This window comes from Myripristis murdjan, chromosome 14 (assembly GCF_902150065.1).
Source record: "Myripristis murdjan chromosome 14, fMyrMur1.1, whole genome shotgun sequence".
Taxonomy (NCBI): domain Eukaryota; kingdom Metazoa; phylum Chordata; class Actinopteri; order Holocentriformes; family Holocentridae; genus Myripristis; species Myripristis murdjan.
Window position 1 is genome coordinate 25,058,998 of NC_043993.1, and position 13,536 is coordinate 25,072,533.

The 13,536-nt window shown below is 40.6% G+C and overlaps 1 protein-coding gene across 1 annotated transcript in view; it reads left to right on the forward strand.

Moving 5' to 3' along the window:
• The first annotated feature begins 1,072 nt into the window (after nucleotides 1-1,072).
• Nucleotides 1,073-13,536, forward strand: part of nlgn2b (neuroligin 2b) — an 85,274-nt gene continuing 72,810 nt past the window's right edge. Inside the window, exon 1 of the mRNA XM_030068928.1 lies at nucleotides 1,073-1,862. The gene's annotated coding sequence lies outside the window, so the exon portion shown is untranslated. The remainder of the gene's footprint in view (nucleotides 1,863-13,536) is intronic.

Consider the following 13,536-nt stretch of genomic DNA (forward strand, 5'->3'; position numbering starts at 1 on the left):
AAACTTGAGGGCACCATGTGTAATTGAATGCATAGTGAAGGCAATCAACTAATACTTCTGCATCATTTTTCTCTTGTCATCCAATCACATCCAACCTCCCACTGTATTTCAACTCTTACTGCACATTCCAAGGACGGAGGGTGGCACACACAACCTTGATTTAGAAAACTCACATCTAGCTTTCTGCTTTCTTATTGAGGGTAATAATATTCAGCCAGCAGATAATACACGTGCTTGACACCTGAGATTTGCCCTCTACAGGAGGCATATTTCCTCTCAACTAGAACCCAGAGCAAACTGATGAACAAGCTGAAACATGGTGGGTCATGGCTGTGCCTTTTCTCCCTATGACAAATGACATTTTACTTCTGTATCACCACTAAAGACATCACATACTAGAAAGCTATGTATCTATATGAATAAATAAATAAATATGAATAAAATAATCTCTACTTATGGATAGCCTACGTATGTTTTGACATATTTTAAAACATACAAAAATGTGTTTGTGAATGTATTTGTCACTAGCTCAAAATATATTTTGGACACTGGAAATACATGCGTTGTTGACAGACTATACGTCAGTGCTTCCTGAATTGTTGGGCATTTTATATATATACATTATGAAACATAACTTACAAGCATATTCTGCCGTAGGCCTACATATTACATTATATTTTTTCCCCTATGGATTATAAAGATGCCCCTCGCCAACAAGTAAACCGACGCAAACAGACAAAATTCCCACCAACATGTTCTGACGTCAGTCTGATGCAGATCCCGAGCTGGGGGAAAAAAGGAGAGAGAAAAGAGTGCAAAATCCCCATCCTGTAATTCAAATGCAGATTTTTGCATATGACGATTTCCGCAGAGAGCAAGTGCCTGTCCGGTGACTTATGAGTCCCATCGCCTCATAATGACAACTAGCTGTGAGATTGAAATATTGCAAGTGCTGTCCTATTGCTCTCAGAGAGGCGATGAAACCGCACTGAGAGAGAGGGAGAGAGAGAGAGAGAGAGAGAGAGAGAGAGAGAGAGAGTCCTTTTCCGAGGCAGAAGCCGTGGGATCTTCACCAGTGCGGGCTTCAAAATAATCATCATTACAAGCCTATAAAAATAAAAGCAATTATGTTGCAAGTCTCAAACGAGGTCACGATGAAACGGAAGATCCCCGCGTTGTGTGTCATTTTAAAGTGATCCTCTGTTCACTGATAAGCGCATCAGAAAGCAAGTGAAACAAGAGCGAGCACCACGCAAGCGCGCAAAGAAGAGACCTGACACCTGATTTTTTTAGGGGTGTCTTTAGTGTTTTCAGGTTTTAAGTCAGATAATCTGTGCTTTTGAAGGCCTCCACGGTGCAGTGAGGCAGGCATCGTGGATTATTATCACCATGGACAAACGGAGAAAAGAGGACAGAGCCCTGCGTTGACTTTTGAAGCAATGTGCAGAGTCTTGGCAACGCTATAGCGCTACACTATCCGTGTTACTGTTTTTTCGGTTCTGTTTTGTTCTATTTTTTACTGTCTGCCACATCTCAACATTATAAGTCAAATATCTGTCGATAAGAAAAAGAGCAGGGTGTTGTCAGAGAGAGGGATGAGAGGAGGAGGGGGGCAGTATGAGGTGTGCTTTTTTTGGAAAAGCCGGAGACAGACGGACACCGAGAAGGTGTATTGATGTGCGAAAGCCTGCGACGCGTTACTCTCCCGATAAAAAATTGTGATAAGGGAAGAAATGGCCTAGTTAAAACATCACCGAGACACCGACAGAGGACACAAAACAAGAAGCGGTTTTTATATGGACGGGCCATCATCATCATCATCACCATCATCATCATTCTGGTGCGTGCATCGAGCCTTGTAGGTAAGCCATATGTTACCACCTTTTGAAACGCAATAAGAGATTTTCTGTCTGTTCTGGGTTTTATGTGTGCGCATTCCAGACTTGGGTGAACCGCGTTCGCTTTGGTGACTTTGCACATTGCGCAGGTTATGCATCCTGACGCACTGTCACAATTGGGGAATGAGATATCAATGCAAACCCCTCACGCCAATTTGTTGCTATAGCACATATTTTCTTCCCTCTGTGAGAGCGTCCGAGTGGCCTTGCCTGTTGATAAGCTGTCCCGTCTTAACATTGGCAGTCTGATGTGTCCATTCAGCACTGGCGCTCACCGGGGGCATTTTTTAATCATTTTCTTTAATGTAGCAAGGTGATATTCATGCGATTTTAATTGAATCGGGACATCATGGGCACTGTCCATCAGCCTAGCTGCTCTGGCAAACACGAGCTCAATTGGGCCCCAATTGTGTCCATCACTGCTGCCCCCCTTGGCTGCCAAGGTGTTATTGATTTTTTTTTATTTTTTTTATCCCATTTATTGATAGGCCCTAATGATTGTACTGGGGATTGATATGAATGTTCTCATGCTAGTAAGGCTCAATTATCTCATCCACATTCTGTGATAGGCCCACAACTGTGAACATGTCCTCTCATGGACAAACCCACAACAGCCCCTGTGCGGACACACACACACACACACACACACACACACACACACACACACACACACACACACTGGTACAACCATATGCCCCATGAAGATGCAGATAGGAATGTGAATCATAATTAAATGCACACACTCTAATGATCCAGGGAAGGCTCCATTAATATTCAGTGGTGGTTGGGCAGAGCTCAGTTAATGGCAGACAACAGGACCTCTGTTCTGATGGGTCATGGATGAGAAATGGTATATTTTCATTTTTGGTGAATGAATGCATTTTTCTTACAGATATGAGGCCTGTAGAATCAGGGGAATGACATTTAAAACCCATCAGAAAACCAATAAGGTGGTTTTGTGGGCTTTTGCAGAATTTATTGCTCTTGTTCATGCGCTGAAATACCCGTGATTTGTGTAGTTCTCTCTTTCTTTCTTATGCAGGAGTCAACATTATGTAAAACACTGCTTTCTGACATCTGGGCATTTAACATTTGCTTACGCAGACACAATCTTATATACCTCACCGAACATTTTTTGAAGATGTTATAAGTAAGAATGGCTTGAGCATCATGTAGTGAGTGCAAATTTGATCCCGATTTTAATGTTGTAATGGAGAGCAAAGACTGAAAATTGCCAGGAATCAAATTGGAGGCCAAAGTCACATTAAGGGAGCATTCAATACCAATATCCCCTCTATGCTGGTACTTTGATTACCATATTTAATTATTTATTACACAAACTAAATAAAATCTTGTCATTCATCTGTCATTGTTCTGCTTTGCACCCAAAAGATTAGTCAATAGAAGCATGTTTGGAAGCTTTGTAGTGATTTGACACCTCTGTGCTGCAAGTCCTCACATCAGCATATATCTATTATTATTAAAGCTGGTTTGTCAGCTTGTTTGATTTCCTTTCCAAGGGGAGACACTTTGTTTGCTACCACCCCCCAAAGTCACCCATAAACTCTGCTGTGAAGCCTTGGTGAGACAAAAAGGTAGTCTTTTGGCAACTGGAGAAGGTGGTAGTGAGCTCAGTGACATTTGGTTTACTTTAGATAAGACAAATAGGAAAAGAAAAGAAAAGAAAGAAGTACCTTGAAGTCTGTCCAACTCTGATTTGATTGTTTCTTTGTTGATTGGATGCATGCCAGCATGAGCAGTGGACTGTACTGATTCAGGAAGAAAATGTTAACGTCTAAATGTTTTATCAAGCATGTATGTTTGCATGTGAACAAGCAAGATCAAATGTCCAAAAGGGTTTCATGTGATGTTTACAGTCTCACAAGCAGAGAGACAGTGGCATAAATTAGGGCTAGCTTCAAAGTAAGATGGAGTTGATATCCAGTTAGAGTCGATGCAAATGTTTCAGCGCCTGTTTTCATCACCACAGCTCCGCATCAAGGCACAATGCACAGATAATTCACCTTCATAATGCTCTGTCCCAATTTTCGGTGTAATGGACTGCTCCATCAAGAGTTTCACTGTGGTTCTTGGATTATTAGATTTTTGTTGCTTTATTTGATTTCCTAAAATAGTCAGTTCATGTGTTTTAACAGATTAAACAATAGGTTAACCTTTTTTTCCCCAACAGCACCCCTCATTGAGGCTTTGCTATGTGCTCAGTCCATTTGTCATATAAATCATTTCTTTGCATTGGTAATTGATACAGCAAAGTTCAGTGTTCTCTGGATGAAATCAATTAGACAGTATACACTCAAAACATTAAGCAGCTGATTAACAAGACTTGTGCAGACTGTTCACAGTCTTGAAACAAGTGTGAGATAATGTGTACAATATATCAGATTTATTTATTGCGTTTTCCCATTTTAAAAACAAATCTTGTCAACAACACCCTGTATTAGCTCCACTTCTTACTCGATTACACTGAGTCAAAGAGCCTTGATTTGAGATAGAGAAAGCTAATAGCTTCATACCAAGATGACTACTATTGCTGCACGGCCACAGGCTGCTTGCATAAAACCAGTGAATCCAGCTATAGATTGTAGCATGCAACATGTATGTGGTAGGTTTCCATTTTTTTTTTCCTTCAAATTTCTGGGATATGAACTTACAGTTGATTAGAATTATTTCTTACAATTTTAATGAATTTTAATACAACTATTATTATCCACTGAGGATCAGTGTTTGCTTTGTTTATAGATCACCATACTAGCTTCTACATCACCTTGTTATATACAAACTTTGTTTATTGCTCAAGTTATTATGTGTACATAATGCTGTCTCCACACACCTATCCACCATATTATGTGGGGTAGAGTCTGAGTTCTTGTTAGTGGAAAGTATACTGGACTGAGGAATAAATCATTTTGAATACACTACATCAGCTGCTTGACCAGAAAAAGACACTGTAGCAAGATTACAACCAGGATCTATGAACCTCTGTTGTGGTCAGTGTTTAATGAAAATGTTGTGATTCTCCATTTAAAAAGTAGGGGCATGTATGTACTACTGTTATGTCACAAATTATGTGCTCCTGCAGAAACTTCTGCCCTGCTTAAAATCAAGCTGCGTGCAAGTAAATCCTACTTAAAAACAAGCTGTTTTCAAGTATGTCTCCTATGCTTCAGGCCAGAAGTTTGACTGCTTAAAGCTGCTATCACGACAGGCTACATACAGTATAAAGGCGTACACAGAGCTGAATGTGCTCCTGTCAACAATGATGCCCATGCATTCACATTTTAAAATTCTCACAGCAAAATATACAATTTTAATTTTTATTTATTGCAGTTTCTCTGGTGCTGCCATCACCGTATGTGTGATGGAGTTGGAGATGTTGAGTATTTCTGTCTCAGAGCTGATGAAAAGATGTGGGCCAGTAGCTTCCTGTTGTTGGTAGCCTGTTAAGTATTTTAAATTACAGAACATTTAATTGTTTTGAGTGCGAGTTCATCCTGGTTAGAATTTTTCCTATAAAGTTTAAAGTGGTGCCAGTGTTTCCCATATAATGCTTAGATTTTGGTGGTCTGCCCATAGATTGTAAAAAACATAGTGTTTAATTCAAAGTATCAACCACTGACTTTCAGCTGGCCTTTTTGAAGCCTAGGAAGTGAGATTGCTGGGCAGTGGGTACTGCTGTACTTTAATTGTGGAGCCAGAGCATGTGCAGAAAAGTTAGGAGTTGGTAGAGTAAGGTTGAAGCCCACAACTGCAGGAAAAGCCAGCCCATATTGCCCCTCAGTCATAACATACACTTATATGTAGCCCAAAGCCACAGCACGTGACCAGCTTAGCTTTTTCCAACCATAGACTATCGTTAGACTATCGTAGGTAGGGTTGTTAATTTTTTAGAGTAGGTGGACGTTCGTCGGTGGATGATTCAGTACTTGTCCAAGTCACTCAGACAAGCACACTCGTGTGTGGCTCCAATGCCGATGCCATGGGGGAGTAGGAGCATGCCGGCTTCCTTGAGCTTCAGTAAGATAAGCTAAATTACTGTAGTTAAGGTAGGGTAGGCAAGGCAGGAGTTTTTTGGAGGGGAGGGAATGAGCATGCATGACAGTGGTGTGCATGCATGTGCACACGACAGGATTGGACTGAGGCACAACGCTTCCTTGAGGTGATAAGTTGTTTTGAGATGAGATAGAATTTAATAAGTGAGATCACAGCCCCCGGAGCAGCCCGGAAGCCTGGATTTTTCCTGCATTTAGTTTGGTCCAGACTGTCTGTGTATAATGGTCATTTGTCTGAATAATGAAGGAAAAAAAAAAACAAAAAACAAAAAAAAAACAACTACCTACACAAACTTCAAGCATTAAACTGGGTTAATGGTGGAGCTGACAGGTTTGAGGTTTTGATTTCTCTCTAAAAATGTCAAGTCAGAAAAAAAAATAAAGGTTGAAATAACCTGGCTGTGATCTACCTCACAACCAAGAAGAAAAACAGGCGGGTGAAAAGCTTGACCAGATCTGGTATTTCTCTGTATAAATTAAAAATGGACAAACTGGACAATAATACATTACACTACCCATGGGATCAGCCATGGTATCATTTTCTATTATATGGAAAGAATATAATGCCAAACTATTGAAAATTGCTGTAATTTCATGATTCTTTTAGTATCAACACGGTACATACCCCTTAAAATTTCAAGGTAATAAAGGTAAATTAACAGTCTTAACCGTCAGTTTTGTTGTAGATTTATTTTGTTTGGTGATGCAGGAGCTGGCATTGAAACCTGGCATTTCTTGTAAATGCAGTCTTACAAAAAACATAATCCTTTCATGCACTAAAAGTGTATTAGTAAACCACAATGATCATAATTCATTGCGCTTATGACACAGCACACACAGTGTCGACACAAACTAAATAAACACGCACTTTGAAATGTAGCGTAGGCATGTTGAGGAGCTCTCTCCCCTGCTCGTCCACCTATTTCTCAGCAGCCTCCTCCCTTCGTTCATGGTTTTCAGTTCTGGGATAACACTACCATTTGGTCCTCAACATACTCTGCCAGTCAGCTCAATGTAATAACTAGCACTGGAATACTAGTTTCTTTGTCTGCCCTCCCAGCTCTTTCTCAGCAGCCTCCTTCTTTGTGCATGGTTAAGCACCAAAGCATCATCATCTGATCCTCAGTAGCCTATATGCTGCTAATATCTAACCTCTCTTTAGCAGCTGAGCTTCAGTTTTCTGTAATGGCACTGGATTGGAGCTATTACTTACTCTCAACAAACTCCTTAGCCCAACGTAGCAACTGCCAATGGGATGCCAGTTCCTTCTTCCACTCTTTCATATCTTTCTCAGCAGTCTACCCTCTATTTGGGGTTTTGTCTCCAAACTCCAATCAGCAGAGGCCCACTACCCAGTTCACTGGCTGCCATGCAAGCTCGGCCTCAATTCCTTATTTTGGTACTGGGATGCCAGCTTCTCACACGGCCCTCACCAACAGGCCAGATCAACTAGAAAGCCCTTTAATCTCAGTCACTGGCACTGGGATGTTCCTTTCCCCTGTCTTTCTCCCAGCAAAGCCTTGCACCAGATTTCCAGTTAATCTCCACCATCCACTCTTGCCTTCAACTTCTGGGCATGCCCCCAGTGCCCATCAATGCAGAGCCCTGACCCTCAGAAAGCAGAAGGTTCACCCCTCCCCCTTGGGAATTCACTGGGATAACCCAATTCATTTGTTGCCTGTAGAAAAGTTCTGCCAACTCAATCTCCTCACCAACCGCTTCTTAGACCCACATCATTTTAAAATTAAACAGCTCTTGTTACTGGGTCACCTCAACTTGGCCTTGCACATATCATTCCTCAAGGCTGCTCTTGCCTTTCTCACCTAACTGTGTCCTCTGCTCACCGAAGCATTGTGTTGGATTCTTACCAACTAACTTCAAGATTCCCTTACTCTGTGATTTCCTTATGTCTCCCTCATCACCTCACACCCATGTTCCTCAATCCTTGACACCATTACCCTTGGCAGTTCTTGTCAAGCTAAACTGCATCTATAGCAATGCCTCTTTGCCAAGTAGAATGGCATAACCTTCTCTTGTGAAGACCATTGGACACACTCAGAAGACATCCGGTTCTCCAGATGCTGCCCCTGTTCCAGTTTTGGGATTTTCCTCAAAGGAAGATGGCTCTCCAGAATGGCCCCCAGAGTTCATTCCACTCTCTCCAGGCACTCATCAGTCTTCCTCTGCTCTTCAGCTTTGCCGCCCTTTTACCCCGACATGCGTTGTCCAAGAAATGCCCTCATTCACTCCGATAACCTTGCTGTTGTGGACATTATCAACAAAGGCCATTCCAAATCTGTATCTATCATGCCGTTCATGTGTCGTCCCCACTGGTTATCTGTAACACATCAGTTCATCCTTCGTGCAATATGTGTTGCCTGTTATTCCTGTACTATTGCTGACTTTCTCTCTTCTCTTCAGAGGAAGTTCAGAAGCTTCTTTGCTTAGATTAGCTGCCAAAGTAGATCCAGCACAGTTCCTCTGTTTTGGGCAGTGGTATTTCATTAGTCCAATACTGACTGCATTTACATGGACTAAATAATCCAACTATTGGCCGTATTCTCAATAAGACATGAGTCTGATCAGTCTGTTTACATGGGTTGCTCATTAAACTATTCCCTTTATATTCCCATTAACATGCGACAGAGCAGTGATTAGCATGGCTTTACCAAGCGCTAAGTCAGACATGTCCATTTCATAGAAAATATACAGCATGCAGAATGAGTCCACATCACTCCAAAAAGCATGAGACTTTTTGATTTATTTTGTCTTCTGTGCTAACCTCATATTTCCCGTAAGACTGTCTACCATTGAAGTCTACCTCAGCAGCATCAATTTCTACTCCAGTTTGCTGACTGGCGTTCCAGCTTTCCACATGTGTCATCTGAGGCTTCCAACAGCAGGAATCTGTTCTGCTCCGATGCCATCCTCCTTTAACAGCCAGTATTATTGTATCAACAACCATATCAACACTGTTTGCTCTGGTTACAGCAACAGCATAATGCTCACACCCTTGAAGACATAGTTCTGTCTTTGGTTCTCTTGGATGTTCTGACTGACTGTACCTCGACCACAGAATTTGATCCGTCTCCTTGCCCCTACCTGTCATTATTGTGTCTATGAATGGAATGCACAAACTGCGAGGAAATGTGTCCATACCTACATTTATTAGCATCAGCTGTACTCAGGTCTACAACAAAACAACTAATTGTTTTGTTTTTTTGTCCACTTCATTTGCACCAACTGGAAACAGCCTCCTGTGTTTTCTGAACCTCGTCTTAACCCCCGGCTCTAACTCTGGATATTAACAAAACTATTACGGCAGGATTCTGGATATGACGCAGTTGGCTATGTAGGCCTAGTCACTGGTTTTCCAAGGTTTATCATCTCTACATCTGCTCGGATCTGACAAATGTATCTTCTCTATCTTAACAGGAAGGTTTTAGGTTTTCTGAAACCTTCCCCACATTCCACCAAAGTTGCCATCATTCTCCAATTATTATTCATGTTGACATAATAACACAATCGTTTGTTAAATGTTCAAAATGCATTGTGTTAACAGTGTGGTTATGGCTCATAAAAACCGATTTACAGAGCATGAAATTACAAAAAACATATTTCTACAATAAAATGAAAAAAAAAAAAATCATAATAACAAAACATACAACACATAGCTTGTTAGGCAGGTTTGTCCATGGTATGAAGGCTCAGTCCCCTCAATCTTAGAGGAAGGGGTTTTGTGCCAGAATAAGTATGAGATACAGTGCTAAATGAAATGGTAATAACAATGCCCTTAAGTCCACCTCTCTCAGCTGCTGAAGCAAACTGACACTGGATGCTAAGCTTGCTCTAGCATTCAAGTGTGTGCTTCTTCAGTGCCACTACCTAATGTATTGTGGGAAGCTAGCTGGATTAAAATTTAAAAATATCATTGGGGACAGGGAATGGGTAGAGCCTCACATACACTTGAAGTGTTGGCTTAACACAAAAAGAGACCTGACGTAGCTTCTCAGAGCAAGGTGTTGTCATTGGCTCAGGTCATCATTACACTGTTCTGGCTGGAAATAAAACGGTGGACAAGAGTAATCCACACACATTTTAAGACATAGCTGTGATCTGAGGCAAACACTGACAAGCACTGAAATGATTAATGCTGGGATCTGACAAGGCTTTTCAAATCCTACCCAACAGTGAAAATCGAGGGCATTTTGTTGTGGCTGTTGTTGGTTTTTAAGTCTCTTGTCATGCCATTAGAGGGGCTCAAACACAAGCCATAGGGGGATGCAAACAGCGTGATGATGTATTACACCCCGTTGCTGGGGTCTGAACTACTGTAATCTATCTTCCGTTTCAGATACAGAAGGAGTTTCATGTGCATTTTGATAGAACAGTTGTGGTACAAGTTGGTGGTCATACTGTGCACCAGTGTCAGCTCCTGGTATGAGCTGAATTATACCATATATTACAGTGGTGGATGTTACATCGGTGCACCAGCTAAGGTTTAGATTTGCCCAAACCATTTCCTCTGAATGAGCCCAAAAGGCTGGGTGTGAGCAGTTTTTGAATATCTGCTGTATGTTCTACAGCAGATGTAACACCAAGCTGTTTGTCATCAGTCAGAAAACTGTTGAAAAAGATATGGACAGGGCAGCTTTCCGATCAGCACACATGCTTTTGTATAAATAAGCAGAGACATGGAGACTAAGACCAAGCTTGAAGGATGTCAAAGTCACGTGAGAAAAGAAATACACATTAGCCATTGTCTAAATTAAAGAGGCAGCCTGTGTAATATGGATATTGATCGGCTATAAAAAGTGAGAGGGAGCAGGAATCGTCTTTGAGCTTTGTCACATGACTGCCACTGCCGGGGACCAGCATCCTATTTTTACCACCTGAATATCAAACGTGTATGAGTACAAATATTGTGCTTTTTGTGTGTGTTTTAGTTTTCTCAAAAAGTTTGCGAGTGCTCCAAATAAAAACATCAAAATATCTCAGTGTGATACTTGACCTTTAATTAACTAAATGTTAAACTAGCTGCACTGTTGAAACCCTGGGCACTAAACGAGGATTTCCACAGGGTTCTTGTGCTCATGATTTTTTTTTTTTTTTTTTTTTCCCACATGATACTGCCGGGAGTTCAAAGGGAGTGTCACACTCAAATTGTTTGGTGTATGTGTGTAGAGCAAAACAATGTTGGGAAAAAGAAGAAAAAAAGAGAAAGAGATGGTTTTTGCTAGATACAGTGTGTAGACCCAGTCTTCAGATGTTGCTACCAGAAATGAATATACCATGTAATATCCTGTTAGCATCTACAATGTTAAAAATATAAAAAGATATAAAGGCCAAATCACCATATTATTACCAGGCCATACTGTTTGCTGGTCCAGTAGTCCCTTATATTACATACAGCTGATTCAACTGTAAGCAACTTCTGAACTGCCTGTGATTATTATCACGTCATGGCTTCTGCGCCCCTGTTCAGACTCTTTCAAGCCAGAGGGTTCAGCCATTTTGTTAGTCTGTGATCGTTGGTTACTGCACCCTGTGGTTTCTGAACTGCTGAATAGGCTGTTCAGATGTTTCTGGGTCACTGTTTTTTTTTTTTTTTTTTTTTTTTTTTTTTTTGAGGGTGAGGTTGGAAATGAACGGAACAATGTTGTGAGCTACTGTACATGCAAGTCGTGTTTGTGGTTACAGTGTTGGTTAGTGCAGATCTGATTAGTGCTGAAGTGCAGACCAGAGTGGTTCTCAGATGAAAGAATCTGCTGTTGAGCCTCCTGGTGATTTTGTGGGCTGGAACGTGCCCACTGGATAACTGGATTTACATACCTGCTCTCATCCTCCCCCCCTTGGCCGAACATCCAAGCCAGGTTTGCACCTATCTTCTCACTAGCACAAGGGATGTATTTGTTGTAGTGACACCTTTTCTTATTCATTGGTTGTACTGATAATGATTTTAATACTTCTAATGAAAAAGATTATTAGGAATCACACACGGGGTCAAAACATGCAGGGCTGTCATCACAAGCCAAAACTAAGCAGCTCAACAGCCAATTCTAACATTACATATTGTTATTTGCTAAAATCAGTGACAGCTACACAAACCACTGAGTTAAAATTGTCTCATTAATTCAAATGTAGGCATATCCTTATGTTCGAGCATCTATACAGGTAACCATCTGTGTCCAATTTAATTTTTAGATGCTTTGAAGTCTCAGGCACATCAAACGTCAATCAGTGTTCTGAATTTACTTTTAACTGGAGAAAAAACAAAAACATATTGGTTATTCCTTATGGAGTCCTGTCTACCCTACCTTTCTCACGTTTCATACAGTTTAATTCTTCAATTAACCCCTAGGGTGTTCAGTTTCATGTTGTGTATCCAAAAGGCCTCTCATCACTCTGTCTAGTTCACCTCCCCATTTCAAAGGTTGACTAATTCCATACCTTAAAAATTTCAGGAACAAAGTGCAATTACCTCAGAATTAAAATGTCCTGCCCCTGGCGATTTTTGAACATTTTTTTTTTTTTTTTTTTACTCTTATATCCAGATATTTTGACTTTTAACTACACTTTTGTTTTGGAAGTATAATATATAAGCCAAAAGAACTTTTCAAATGAGACATTTCAAATAAAATCATAGACTTTTCTGATTTTTTGTTCATACTATCATCTATTTTTTATAGTATTCTGATTTATGCAATTAACATACAAGACTGTGACTGTTCTCAGTAACTTTACATGAATAGTAGTGAATTAAGGCATGCAGTGAAATTTGGGCACAGCAATAAAAAGAATGGCTCTCACTTATAAGACTCAGTTCCCATCATTTGTACCAAAGAGCTGTTCAAAAGAATCGAATTGTTCATGAATTTAACATCACTATTTGCCACTTCCTTGCCCGGACAGATACCCTACAAAGCATCCCCAGCTCTCTTGGTCAATGACGCCATGCACACTAACAGTGTTTATTGTCATGAATAATTGCTGTTGATTGCTTCAGTGAGATCACAAAGCCTTGTCAGATTTTTGTAGGATCTCCAAGTTAGAAATGAAACTGTGAATGGATTTCAGTTGGGACCTGCATTCTCAGTTGACTTGTCTTTTTTTGTGCTCATCAAGGTCAACTCTGGTGAAGCCTGTTCTCACATCCAGCTGATCCCTGCGCAGGGTCATGTAGAGTGTACAAAGTTCATATCAGTCCATCCAAAGGGTAGCACTGAAAAGTCCACTTGAAGTGGTGTGTATTTGTGTGTGAGGGGTCAACATCAGTTTTTATAGGCAACTGTGTTGAAATTTACCGTTTTTAGCTACTGTGCAAATATTTACTGTGGATTTCTTTATTGAAATATTGTCTAGATTATATTGTATGAGTTCCAAAAAAAAAGCACAAAATTTGGTTTGTTTAGGTGGAGAACAGAGAAAATGAAAATGTCAGATCACTCCTTCATAAGCCCACGCTATGAAACTTTGCTGACAGTGTGTTTACACCAGTCATATTAATATTTGTTCAAATTCTTAACCACTAAACCACTATGTAAGGGGGGAATCTGTGCTGAGTGTAT